Raw genomic sequence first — 13423 nt, 5'->3', positions numbered from 1 at the left:
AAGGCGTGCGTGTGTCTCTGGTGTCCCTGTGGGCCAGTTGTGTGTCCCATGGGTACGTGTCTGTGCTGGGGGCGTGTATCCTATGGCTGGCATGTCCAGGACAAGCACATGTCTCCAGGGATGGAGCTGCTCCAACCTCCCTGCTCCTGTGCTGGGTCTGACTCGTTCCCATGGCCCAGCCCACCTCCATGTCCCAGCCAGTCTCTGTGACCCAGGCCATCTACGTCCCAGCCTATCTCTGTGTCCTAGCCCACCTCTGTGTCCCAGTCCATCTCCATGTCTCAGCCCGTCTCTGCGTCCCCAGCCTATCTCCATTTCCCTGCCCACCTGCCAGAGATGCCCTGACCGCTCAGGACGAGGATCCTGGACCTTCCCGTGGTCCCAGGGGGGGCGCCCACCGCAGTGCCCCAGGAGGGAGGGGCTGCAGCTTTCGTTGACTTTTGTTCACTTTTAAGAGAGACCTTTGGAGGAGTCAGGTGGGAATCAGGAGCTCCCTGCTGCAGGTTCCCCGTACACTGCCTTTTAGGTAGTTTCATTTGCAGACAAACTATTAAACTCCACTGCTTCATCAGATGAAGTGGAAAGATCAAATGCAGAACTTCAGAATATCACTTTGTGGAGCAACAGTGTCTAAATTCATGGCATCTATTCAAGACAAACATATACTCAGAGGTGCCCCAACAATATCACTTCTGTTACACAGTTTTAGGAACAAATACCCAAGTATTTAATGACAAGAAAAGGAATAATTTAGCTGCACAGAAGTGCCCTCCAAACATATGGGATGTATTGGTTTGGGTGTTTCTTTGAATCCCCAAGTCAGAAGTAAGAAACAGCACCAAGTTTAACAATGATGGTTTCTCAGTCGTTTTTGATAACTTTTTCAAAAACCATTAGGCAAAAAAAAAGCATTGAAAAACAAGAGCTGAGTGATACAATGTGAAAATGGCAAAAACTACACTCCAAACAATTTTTTTTGCAAGAAACAGAAATCACACAGCAAGCTATACAAACATACATGTTACCGGCTCTGGACAGACAGATGCAGCCCATGGCAGCACGTTCAGCTGTGCAAACCTTGAACCCGCATGATCTAGAAACAACCTGACATTATCTGTACAACACAAAGTCATACCGGAAATATTCTGGCACATTCAATACGAAATACAACGTCCTGCTGGGTACAAACACCAATATTCACATCAGAACTGTGCAAACCATGGCATTACTCACTTTGGATTTACAACACAGCCTATGTCTTAGTGGAAAATACATCACGTTAACGTTTGTAAAATCAATACAAGGCTACATTGTCTAGAATTCAGTGTAGTGTGTAGAGAGAAAGTGAGAATGTGTTTTTACGTGCTGCTTTTAATGTTCCACTCACTGGTTCCTTTTGACTTCTAGAAGGAAAAATAAAGGTGATCAGAACTTCAGGTAAAACCCAACATGAAACAATGAAAACAGATTGTAAAGCCTCAATATCAAAAGCCTATGTTCTGATAGGCTAGTGAATGTGGCAATTTATTTGTATGAACTGTTCTCTCTCGGTACATTCAGGGCAACTAAAAAAACCCCAAGCCAAAATCACATTCCTACTCTGTCACAAATTAAGAGTTGCAGATCTAGAACACAACCGTGCCAGAGGAACTCCTCAGATATTTTGTCTCTGCTACATAAGCATCAGAAACATGAAATCTGTACTCCAGGTTTGTGTTCTTAAACAGTCAGCCACCAAAACAGGAAGGTAACTTCAGCCAATCCGTATGTCCCAAGTATTACAAACAGGTACCAGCCACAGCACTTGAGTTCCTAGGAAACCACAGTGACAGTCTAGACACTTCAACGTGCACATTAGTGCTCTGACAAGGAAATAACAAAAAAACCTTTGGAACAGTGTTTAGTTGTGGAAGCTCAAGTGCCGTGTTCAGATATCTACCACGTTTAGCCATGAAAGTGCTGAGATACAAAATACCTTACAGATACTGTCGTGACTAAAAATTGGGGTAGAAATGTCACTTGAAAGGAGTTCCAAGGGTCTGCGGCCAGCAGAACTTGTGATACCTGGATGGTATTGGCCTAGAGGAGCTTTGAAGGTCATGTCTGTGATTTGATGATTCTGTGACAGGAAAGCCCGAATGTAATGATGACTGACTGCTGGAAAAGGTCTTCACCAGCTGCTGACAGCTTCACCAGCAGCTCTCCCGACTCAGAGAGGAGTAATAAACCGATTCCCCCGCTCTCACGCTGCCCCACAGTGTCCAGAGGCACTGTGGTGAGGCACCGATCTTGGTGAACGGGCTTCTTGTGCCATGGGCCCTGGGCAAACTGAGCTTATCAGAGCCGCTGTGGCAGCAAACATCCCTCCTCGTGCCAGGGGAGCTCCGTCCCGCAATTGGCTCCGAGCGGCTGCCTGGGAACAAGCGCCCGCTTCATCACGTCCCTCTGGACGGCCACGTCCTGCTCAGGGACAGCGCTGGCCTGGGCCGGGGATGGGGGCATTGAAGGGACACTGGGTGGGGACAAGGGCCTTTGGTGAGCTGTGGCCACGTCCCAGGAAGGGACGGGGCTGGAGCCAGAGCCTTGTTGGGGACAGGGACACTGGGACCCACCATGCGGGATCAGCTCTGCAGAGTGGGCCCCAGGTTGTCTGGGAGGGCACAGTGACCCCAGGCAGGGGCAGGTGAGAGCCAGGGCAGGGGACGTTCCCTCCGCTCTGTTCTCAGCTGTGGCTGGAGACTGGACCAGTTGGGGGCTGGCGGTGCAAGGGAAATGGGGTGGGCAGGAGCTCTCACTGACACCACCCCAGCACTTCCCCCAAGCCCAGCCCTGCTCTCCCAGAGCCCAGGATTCACCAGTGCTCCCCACTGTCAGTGCCACCAGTGACTGAGGATCCCAGTCACCAGCTGTCCACACTGCCCATTGCCCCAGTTCTCCCCCCCCCTCCCAGAGTTCCCTAACCCTGGGGCCCCTGGTGCCCCAAGAAGAGGAGTGACTCCCAGCCCCTCATTTATTTAAGGGTCTGGAAAGGGCTCAGAGATAATTGTGCTTAGAGACCCCAGATTTGAGGCTGGTGTCATCTCTGAGGGGGTTCCACAGGGAAAGACTGGCCTGGGCGTTGAGGGGCGCTGGGAGATGGTGGTGCTGGGAGGTGCGGGGCACTGGGAGGTGGGGGGATCTGGCTTTTGGGGCTGTTGCAGGATGGTTTCGAGTTGGAGCAGTGGGTCATCACCACAGGGTGTCTGGCTGTCAGGGACACACTCCTGCCCCCCCTCGCCCCCGTGGATGCCTGGGCCCTTCCCTGTGCAGCTGCCCCATGCAGGAAGCTGCACTGATGCCGGGGAAGGCAGCTGGATCAGTGCTCAAGGCGGGGGTGACTCTGTGCCGAGGCTGGGCTGCCAGGGCGGTGTCTGTGCCAAGCCTGGCTTTGCCCTGGGGGCTGGAGGGGTGGGGAGGGGCAAGGAGTCGTCCTGGGAGGGATAAAGGTGCCCTCACCTTCTCCAGCATCACCCAGGACTCCCTGCACCGCAGAGGAAGAGGAAGGCCGCAGTGCTCAGCGTGGCCCTGCTCTTCACCATCCTGCTGTGCACCCCGGAGGATGCGCAGGTGAGGCTCCAGTGAGGGCCCCCACCGGTTTCTTGTCTTGGTGCCCCCACACCCCTCTTCTTTGGGCCTCTCCATTCCATCCTTTTGGGCCCCTCAGGTATCTCCTCCTCAGGATCTCCTCTGTGTCCTATATAGGGTCCCCAAATGCCTTCCCTTTGATGGATGCCAATGCCTTTCTTTCCATCTTTCCCCTCCGTCCTTTGCCTTTCATCCTGTCCACTGCAGCAGTGTCCCCAGATCCCCTTCCTTGAACACCCCCTCCCAAACACTTTCCCGATCCCCGCGTTCTGTTCCTCTGCTGTCCTCTTCCTCCTGCCCCCACCAACAACCTCACTTGAATTCCCCGTGTCCCCTCCCCTTGAATTCCTTTACCCCTCACTTGCATCCCATGCAGTCCTGTCCCTCCAACACCCCCAGCCCGGTCCCTTGGGTTCTGCTAGTTCACAACAGTGCCCTGTCTCTGGGTGCCCCCCAACCCCCGTCCTCCTTGGAGGCCCCAAATTCCCATGTTATCATTTTCTCCAACCCGAGCCCTGGTCCCTGCATGAACAGGTATCCCAGGTGAAACTTGAGGAATGAGGCTGGGGGAGCAGAAGGAATTTTCAGGCTCATATGAGGGAGAATCCCCGGGCCTGGGTGGGGCTGGTGTCACCTGTGTCCCTCCCACAGCCCCATTTCTCTCCAAGCCAGACCAACCCCTTTCTCTTCTTTCATAGGCATTTCCAGGAGCACGGCTGGAAGCAAGTGGAGGTTCTCTCCAGGATGTAAGTAGTGGGGCGGACTTGGAGGACATCCAGTCTGGGGAACTGGAGGGCACTTTGGCCCTCCCCTCCCTTGCTGGGACTGGGACATCCCAGTGACCACTGAGGTCTCATGGTCTCTCTACAGGGGGAACTCAACCTCGGGCGAGTGAAGAGGGCTGCGGTAGGTGTCACAAGTTCCGCTGGCCCACACCCTCCCTCCCACGGCCACGAAACTCCAGGGCATCCCAGCGCGCCCCAGAACATGCCAGTGTGCCTCCGTACACTCCCATGCACCCCCCGCTGCCCCCCAGAACATCCCTGCTCCCCAGTGTTCTCCCAGGGATGCCCCATTGCCCAGGGCTCCCATTGCATTCCCATCCATCCCATCACAACCCACTACACCCCACTGCACCCCAGGATACCCCAGGACACAGCCCCTTCCCCAGGACCTCCACTGCTTTCTGTGCCCCACCACACAAACTCACGTACCCCATTTTTCCCTGGAGTCACCTTCCCCAATGACCCCATCGCTTTCTCCTGCCTCCCAGTGCACCCAAGTGTGTCCCTCACCCAACCTTCCTCCCCAGCTCCCTCTGTCTGCCAGGGTGGATGATGTTTTGCAGCAGAAACACCAGGTTCCAGATCTTCCAGATGTTGACTTGGAACTGCAGGATACGCTGTTGCGACCTCTTGAACTCGAGGTGAGCAGCATCAGGGCATCTCCTGCCCCACCAAGGGTCCTGGACCCCGGGGCATCCCTGAGCTGTCTGGGTGGGGAGAACGTGGATCTAGGAAAAGAAAACAGAGGAGACTGTCCATGACCTGTGTCCCAGGCCGCACTGGACAGAGCTGCCCCCATGACTTCTGTTGCACCCAGTGGGGCTCTACGGACCCAAAGGGTCACCGTGCAGGCCAGGCAGGGGCTCTGGGGCCATAGAGACCCCGAGGATCACCCTGAGGGCTGGGCAGGGTTCTGGGAGATGTAGGGGCATCCGGGGCTAATGACACACTGGCCAAAGAGCTCTGGGTGCCACATGGATCTCAGGAGAACCAAGTCTTGTCCTGGGTTGACTGAGGGCTCCAACTCTTCTCTCCTTCCCTGGGTCTCTGCAGAGAGAGACGGTGGGGACAAGCCTCCCCTCATGTCCCAGCTGACACTGGAGGTCTCATTTTTGGCTCCGATTTCAGACCTGAAACTGATGCTGACAGCCGTGTCCTGTCCCCCCTCCAGCGGCATGAGGAGATGATCATCCCTGGATGACCCCATCGGATCCCCTGGGAGCCCTGTGCCATTTCCCTCTCATAATCAGTAAATCCCTTCAGCAAAGCTACGCTCTGCGTGTGGATGTGTGTGTCCGTGTCCATGTTCCCACTGCTGTGCCAGCACTCGGACGCCTGGGTCCTCTCTGGCCACACCATGGCCATGAGCGGCGTGGCTGAGCGAGCCCGGACACCCAGGGTGTCACTGTAAAGGACACCTCCTTCCCACCTGCCATGTGCCCCCAGATACGGCAGATTAGGGGAAAGTGGAGTGTTCCCCCATGAGGCTGGAGGAGGCTGGTTCATGAGGACTGGGTTATGGACCAGTTAAACAATCTGGACATCCATAAATCCATGGGTCTGGATGGGATCCACCTGCGGGTGCTGAGGGAGCTGTCTGAGGTCACTGTTAGGTCACTGTCCATCATCTTTGATAAGTCGTGGGAGACAGGAGAGGTGCCTGAGGACTGGAGGAAAGCAAATGTCACTCCAGTCTTCAAAAAGGGCAAGAAGGAGGATCCAGGTAACTATAGACCGGTCAGCCTCACCTCCAACCCTGGGAAGACAATGGAACGACTTCTCTTTGGTGCCATCTCAAGGCATATCAGGGATAAGAGGGTCATTATGGGCAGTCAACATGGCTTCACCAAGGGGAAGTTGTGCTTGACCAAGCTCATTGACTTTTATGAGGACATAACAAGGTGGATGGATGATGGCAGAGCAGTGGATGTGGTCTATCTTGATTTCAGTAAAGCATTTGACACAGTCTCCCACAGCATCCTCACAGCTGAACTGAGGGAGTGCGGTCTGGACGATCGGGTAGTGAGGTGACTGTGAACTGGCTGAAGGGAAGAAGCCAGAGAGTCGTGGTCAATGGGCAGAGTCCAGTTGAGGCCAGTATCCAGTGCAGTGCCTCAGGGGCAGTGCTGGGGCCGGTATTATTCAATATATTCATCAATGATTTGGACGAGGGAATAGAGTGACTGTCAGCAAGTTTGCTGATGACACCAAGCTGGGAGGAGTGGTGACACTGGAAGCTGTGCTGCCATCAGAGACCTGGACAGGCTGGAGAGCTGGGCAGGGAAAAATGTAATGAAATATAACAAGGATAAATGTAGAGTCTTGAATGTGGGCAGGAACAACCCCAGGTTCCAGTATAAGCTGGGGAATGACCTATTAGAGAGCAGAGTAGGGGAAAGGGACCTGGGGGTCCTGGGGACAGCAGGGTGACCATGAGCCAGCACTGGCCCTTGTGGCCAGGAAGCCAATGGTACCTGGGGTGGGTTAGAAGGGGGTGGTCAGTAGGTCAGAGAGGTTCTCCTGCCCCTCTGCTCTGCCCTGGGGAGACCACACCTGGAATATTGTGTCCAGCTGTGGCCCCTCAGTTCCAGCAGGACAGGAAACTGCTGGAGAGAGTCCAGCGCAGCCACCAAGATGCTGAAGGGAGTGGAGCATCTCCCGTGTGAGGAAAGGCTGAGGGAGCTGGGGCTCTGGAGCTGGACAAGAGGAGACTGAGGGGGGACTCATTCCTGGGGATCAATATGGAAAGGGGGAGTGTCAGGAGGATGGAGCCAGGCTCTTCTGGGTGACAACCAGTGACAGGACAAGGGGCAATGGGGACAAACTGGAACACAGGAGGTTCCACTTAAATCTGAGAAGAAACTTGTTCCCGGTGAGGGTGGCAGAGCCTGGCCCAGGCTGCCCAGGGGGGTTGTGGAGTCTCCTTCTGTGCAGACATTCCAACCCGCCTGGACACCTTCCTGTGTAACCTCATCTGGGTGTTCCTGCTCCATGGGGGGATTGCACTGGATGAGCTTTCCAGGTCCCTTCCAACCCCTCACATCCTGGGATTCTGTGAGGTGAAGGGCGGACAGTGCCAGCCCTTGGGGCACCCTGTGTTTTGAAGGCACCATGGGAAACAGATTCTTCGCGGGGCTCTGGTGAGAACCATCCCCCAAGGAACATATTTTGGTGTTGGGGCAGGAGAGGAGCGTGGACAGGCAGCCCGGACCCCTGAGTCCTCTGCCCTGCTCGGGGAGGGGAGGTTGTTCCCTGGATGATGGGCTCAGCACTCCTGGGCTCACAGGAGATGTCACCACCTCCAGGAGCCATCTGCTGTTCCCAAGGCCAACAGTGCTGCAAGTCAACATTTATTTGATGCAAGCAGTCTGTTACAGTCAGTACTCCTGTGTAAAATCGATGTAATTAAGCGCAGTGGTAATTTTGCAATGTGCCATATAACAACCAGGCATTGACAAATTTCTCTGTTTTCCCTGCGAAATCACATTTCTGGCACTTTTACCCCTAAATCCCGGCAGCAGCGTTTGTTAACATGGGGCAGCTTTGCTCTCCCAACAGGCACTTCCAGTCATTCACGCCCAAGCCAACACGTCACTGGAACCTGGCCACGCATTTTCAAACAATGCCCTTCTGGGGTCCAACTGATGCCGGGGTCGATGTCCTCCATCAGAAAGGCAGAAAATCCAAGCAATACAAGACGTGCTCCTCTCTGCTCCAACAGCTCTCAACCTCCTGCACTTCAGCACTTTCATGGCATTGTGAAATAACAGAACAAACCCCAACACAAAAGACTCAAGCAGAGCACGCTCCTTAAAAACCAAATCCCAACACGAGTGCTCATTGCAATCACAGGAAGCTGGGACACCGCCCTGCAAACGCTCCGGCTGCGCAGCCTGGACGAGACGGTGTCTGCGGTTCAGCAACATCCACGCTCGTCACAACCGGCTGGTGCCGTCACCCCCAAATCTCGGCAGCAGCGTTTGTTAACACCGGTTAACAGCTTTGGGTACCCAGAGCTGCCTTCAGCTCACGTGAAAGCGTCTCCTCGTAACGCCCAGTGTGAGCTCAAGAACGACGCCTCCCTAACGCCCAAACTGAGGAACCTCAAACAGTGCCCCCTTCTCCACGGGCTGCGTTACAACCTGTGACAGAAAGGGGATTCCACAGCCTGGAAAAGCTCCACAAGGAACTGGAGATTCCTGGGTCTCAGAGTAATTCTAGAGCTCAAGTGGTGACAGACATCAGCTCCAGCTCAGATAATACATGCCAACACCCATCACTGACCCAAGAAGCAGCTCCTCCCGTCCTGACCAACGGCTTCAGATCCAACACACTTTGTCCCTCCAACAGGTCGCAGCTTATTTGTCTGTCTTCCTCGAGATGAACTAGAGATACCTGAAAAAGCCTCTGGCCCGGCTCTGAAAAAAACCCCAGCCCCAAGATCCCGACTCTCCTTAAAGACACAGCACGACGCTAATGGAATATTCTCATTGACCAGCCTGGGTGTCAGTCAAGCTCTGCCCCATCCATCCCCCCTTCCCAGCTCCTCACACCCGCGGGCAGAGCTCAGACCTTGGCCCACAGCAGGTTGTTAAACCCAGACTGACACCAGCTGACGGAGCTGGAGCAGCAGCCTATGTATTACTGGAAGGTGACAACATCTCACACCTTTGGAACTAATGCAGCAAGTGAAACCATCTACTGATAATGTCTGGCTGAATAACTCGTGTAACTCCTTGACAAGATGAATGGGACACCTGATTATTGCAGAAATATGTTTCTCCCTTTTTCTGTAAGTGTTTATTGTGTGCCCCTGTAAACTGCACTGTGCTTCACCTCACAAGCACAAATGAACAACTCTGGATTCGTTGGACCCAGCAGAAGCAAGTCACCTGAGCGAGAGGGTGTAAGGCATGGGGATATAGCGGAAGATTTGGTGAAGTGATTAGTTAAATGTAAATACACTCCAGTGACTTGCACCTGCCTGTAGAAAGGGATCACACAGACACTTTTACAGGCAGCGTGTGACACTGGCTGATTTAAAACACCTCCATCTACAGACACACTCACCCGTCCTGCGCGGCATTCAGAACCTCCTCATCCACCACAGCTCAGGCGGGAACAAAACGAATCCTCCTGCTTTCCCCACACCGAGAGCAGCCAGTTTTCCCTGCAAGCACAACAGCAGCTCCTGCGCTGCATCTCCCAACCACGCTCGTTACCGCAGAAGCTTCGGCAGCGCTAACCAGGACAGCCTGTACTTGTGCAAGTGATGAGCTCGGTCTCAGCACAAGGCCCGGGACGGCTGCAGCACACAGGGAGAGCGTTGTAGCTGTTTCTCCTGGAAGGCAGGGCTGCAGGAAAGGAAATATATTAGTTTTTCAGGAACAGGAAGAACACATTCAAATCACCAGGGAAAATCTGGAACAAAGCACTGTATGGGGATATAGGAGAAGATTTGGAGAGGTGATTAGTTAAATGTAAATACGCTCAAGGGACTTGCATCTGTCTGTAGAAAAAGCACATACATCACACTAACTGTTCTACTGACCCTGTGTGCTTGATGAGCAGAACCTCTGTGTTAGATAACACAGGCCTGTGAGAAACTCTGGGCACCTCATCACTGTGTCTGAGATTGCTGCTTTGTTGTGAGAAAGAGCGGGAGGCTGCGCCTGCCTGAAGCCGTGAAATACAGGCGAGCTCAGCAGGCCCAGTGACCTTCCAGCAGGGTGAACTGACCAGCGCCTGCGTCCCCGCTGCTGTCACCTCTGCTGGGAGCTCAGGTGCGGCTTCGGAGATCCCCCAGAAGAGAGGGAACTACAATAAAACTTGCTCCTTGCAATGCATTCATGGCCTCTGGCTCTTCTTGCCATGTGCCTGCGTATCTGTACAAAATGTCCTTTTGGGGTGCAACTGATCCAAATCTTTTCTCCTTCAGAAACCCAGAAAAATGCAAGCAATACAAGACGTGCTCCTCTCTGCTCCAACAGCTCTCAACCTCCTGCACTTCAGCACTTTCATGGCATTGTGAAATAACAGAGCAAACCCCAACACAAAAGACTCAAGCAGAGCACGCTCCTTAAAAACCAAATCCCAACACGAGTGCTCATTGCAATCAAAGGAAGCTGGGACACCGCCCTGCAAACGCTCGGGCTGTGCAGCCTGGACGAGACGGTGTCTGCGGTTCAGCAACATCCACGCTCGTCACAACCGGCTGGTGCCGTCACCCCCAAATCTCGGCAGCAGCGTTTGTTAACACCGGTTAACAGCTTTGGGTACCCAGAGCTGCCTTCAGCTCACGTGAAAGCGTCTCCTCGTAACGCCCAGTGTGAGCTCAAGAACGACGCCTCCCTAACGCCCAAACTGAGGAACCTCAAACAGTGCCCCCTTCTCCACGGGCTGCGTTACAACCTGTGACAGAAAGGGGATTCCACAGCCTGGAAAAGCTCCACAAGGAACTGGAGATTCCTGGGTCTCAGAGTAATTCTAGAGCTCAAGTGGTGACAGACATCAGCTCCAGCTCAGATAATACATGCCAACACCCATCACTGACCCAAGAAGGCAGCTCCTCCCGTCCTGACCAACGGCTTCAGATCCAACACACTTTGTCCCTCCTACAGGTCACACCTTATTGATTTCTAACACCATTCATCTCTGTCTTCCTCGAGAGGAACTAGACATGCATTAGACAAGCAACCAAGTCCCTGCCTGGAAGCAGCGGAGCCTTTGCCTTCTCTTTTCCACCCCACTTTGCAGGAGAAGGAAAACAAACGGCAGCAGAGATGCTGAGAAATTCAACCACCAAATGGAGAGAGAACCTCTGAGAGCGGGAAAACTTACCCGTCCAATGGAGAGAGCTACACTGAATGAATAACACTGAAAATGAATCCTTCTTGCAGGGTAAAAGCGCACAGCAATTAAAGACCTGCTGAACAGACCCGTCATTCTCAGAAATAAACAACCCCCAAGGCTCAACAAGCCAGCCAGGGTTACTGCTCTGAATCCACGCGCAGCTGCACCGACCTGAGTCAACACAGACACAGTCGCCTCCCTTGTCCCACACGAAGCTGCACGGGCCACGCGCTGCTCCACCAGGAACGTGCTGGGACACCCGGGTCTCCATGGCGGCCTCTGCGCTGCCACCTGCACAAAGCACCGCCAGGCCGTCAGCTGTGGGCTCAGCTCCGGCGGTTCCGGGACCGGGGTCTCCCAGGGCCTGTTCGCACACGGGCCTTGGTGCGCGCGCCCCGCCCGCGGGCGCTTCTCCCGCCCCGATCCGACCCGCCGCTCGGCCGGACCCGCTCAGGAGCCTCCGCTCGGCCCGGCGCTGCAGACGGAAATTGCGTCACCGGGACGGGCGAGGCGAGCCGCGCTGCCTCAGGACCCCGCCAGAGCTGTCCGATTATTCGCCTGACCCGCCAAGTTTTTATACGAAATCTGATTGCGCTGAACCACGTCTCTGCCACTGAGGCCAATGAGAAAACATGTCGTCCTCATGGACTGGGGCCGCGGTGCCTCCTTGCAGCCCCGTGGGGAAGCTGGAAGTCGGTGTACCAGTGTTGTCCTTCCCTTGGCCTTGCACACACACACCCACGGTCCCAGGAAGAGCCCTGAGCCGTGTGTGAGGGACAGGATCCCCCTTCCCATCGCCTGGAGCTCATGGGTCTCCTTTCTGCTTCAGAAAGCAAACCAAGGGGTTTCTCAGCATCAGAGCCACCTGCACAGGGCCTTGGCCCACCTGTCATCACAGCCTCCAACGAATGCCCGGGGAGCCTTTGTCAGTAACAGGCCTCAGTGGGGCCCATTAATGCTTCAAGGAGCTTTGAAGCTTTGTTTCTGACTTTGCCTCCTTGAGAGCTTTGTTTGATCTCAGTACCTGAGGTTCATGGACTCGGCCTCAAACGCAGCATGAGCTCACTCAAATGCCCCAAGCTCTCACAGGCCATGTCTCCTGCATGATTTTCTTCAAGCTCTACAAGGCTTGTAGAGTTAATTAGAGAGGTTTCAGGAGAGCAGATAAAGAGGACATTTTGAATGAGCACTTTGAAGATGTGATAGTAGAATTCTCCAATGGATACTGATGCAGAGTGTCTCCTGAAGAGCTGTGGACAGACAGAAAAAGCAGATCCAGCTCCAGCAGATCCCCACCACAGATGAGCTGTGTCCATCAGTGCCAGCCCCTCTCCTCAGACCAGAACAAGAGTCCTGCTCCAGCAACAGAGCAGCCTGACCCAAATGAGTGTCTGCAGAAGGAGGTTTCTCTTCCTCCTGGATTCCTCCCTGCAGGCACAGAAATGCTCCCTTGCTCTGCTCCAGGGACATCCCTTTCCCCAGGGGAGGGTGTCCAGCCTGGCCTGGCCGGCTGGTCCTGGTTCCCTCCCTGTGCTCCCCACAGGGCCCTGAGCTGGCGATGCTGCTCTGCAGAGCGAGGGGCTGCGGTGCCCTGGGGCCATGGGCTGACTCTGCTCTGGCCACGCTGGTTGGGCTGGGAAACAGACCCAGCTGGATGAGGATCACTGCTGCTGAGCCCTTTCCATCCTCCCAGCTGGCTCAGGAGCCCAGGACAAGGCTGGGCAGGACCATGGGGTGTCTCTCATGGCACCAAGGGCAGGGGAGGGCTGAACCAGATCCAGCCTCTGGGCTTCCAGGATGGTGTCCTGAAACATTCTCCAGTCTGACATCTTTTGGCATCCTGGCTCCTCACAGCCTGTCCTGGCATTGAAGGGCCCTTGTTACCCTGTGCCCTCCTCAGGTTCACCTCTTCCTCTGGGACACCTTGCATGATCACTCCTTTTACCAGGACTGTTTTGTTGAACCCAGCAGGCAGCTGAACATCACACACAGCCCTTCTCTTACTCCCTCCAGCCCAGTGGGATGGGAGAGGGAATCAGGAAAGAAATAAACATCTTGGGTTAAAATGAAGACAGTTTAATGAGACAGAAAGGGAAAACAATAGCAATAGCAACAATAGCAACAATAGCTACAATAGCTACAATAGCAACAATAGCTACAAT

The 13423-nt window shown here is 54.4% G+C and overlaps 1 long non-coding RNA gene and 2 other non-coding genes across 11 annotated transcripts in view; all 3 read right to left on the bottom strand.

Moving 5' to 3' along the window:
• The window catches only part of LOC135576030 (uncharacterized), a 549349-nt gene that overhangs the window by 172130 nt on the left and 363796 nt on the right, over positions 1-13423 (bottom strand). For 7 of the 9 annotated variants that reach the window (XR_010467565.1, XR_010467564.1, XR_010467558.1 and 4 more), the window contains exons 5-6: positions 11433-11552; positions 9480-9763 (exon numbers count right to left, since the gene is read on the bottom strand). This is a non-coding gene — a long non-coding RNA (uncharacterized LOC135576030). Of the gene's footprint in view, positions 1-703; positions 5138-9479; positions 9764-11432; positions 11553-13423 lie in introns of those variants that run through there. The other 2 variants (XR_010467562.1, XR_010467566.1) reach the window with 2 other exon arrangements.
• Positions 8610-8694, bottom strand: LOC135576066 (small nucleolar RNA SNORD45). The gene has a single exon (XR_010467664.1). It is a non-coding gene; the product is annotated as a small nucleolar RNA SNORD45 (small nucleolar RNA).
• Positions 10879-10963, bottom strand: LOC135576078 (small nucleolar RNA SNORD45). The gene has a single exon (XR_010467676.1). It is a non-coding gene; the product is annotated as a small nucleolar RNA SNORD45 (small nucleolar RNA).

Source organism: Columba livia, chromosome 22 (assembly GCF_036013475.1).
Source record: "Columba livia isolate bColLiv1 breed racing homer chromosome 22, bColLiv1.pat.W.v2, whole genome shotgun sequence".
Classification (NCBI taxonomy): domain Eukaryota; kingdom Metazoa; phylum Chordata; class Aves; order Columbiformes; family Columbidae; genus Columba; species Columba livia.
Note: the sequence above shows the minus strand (reverse complement) of the source record. Positions and strands in the feature narration are given on the sequence as shown.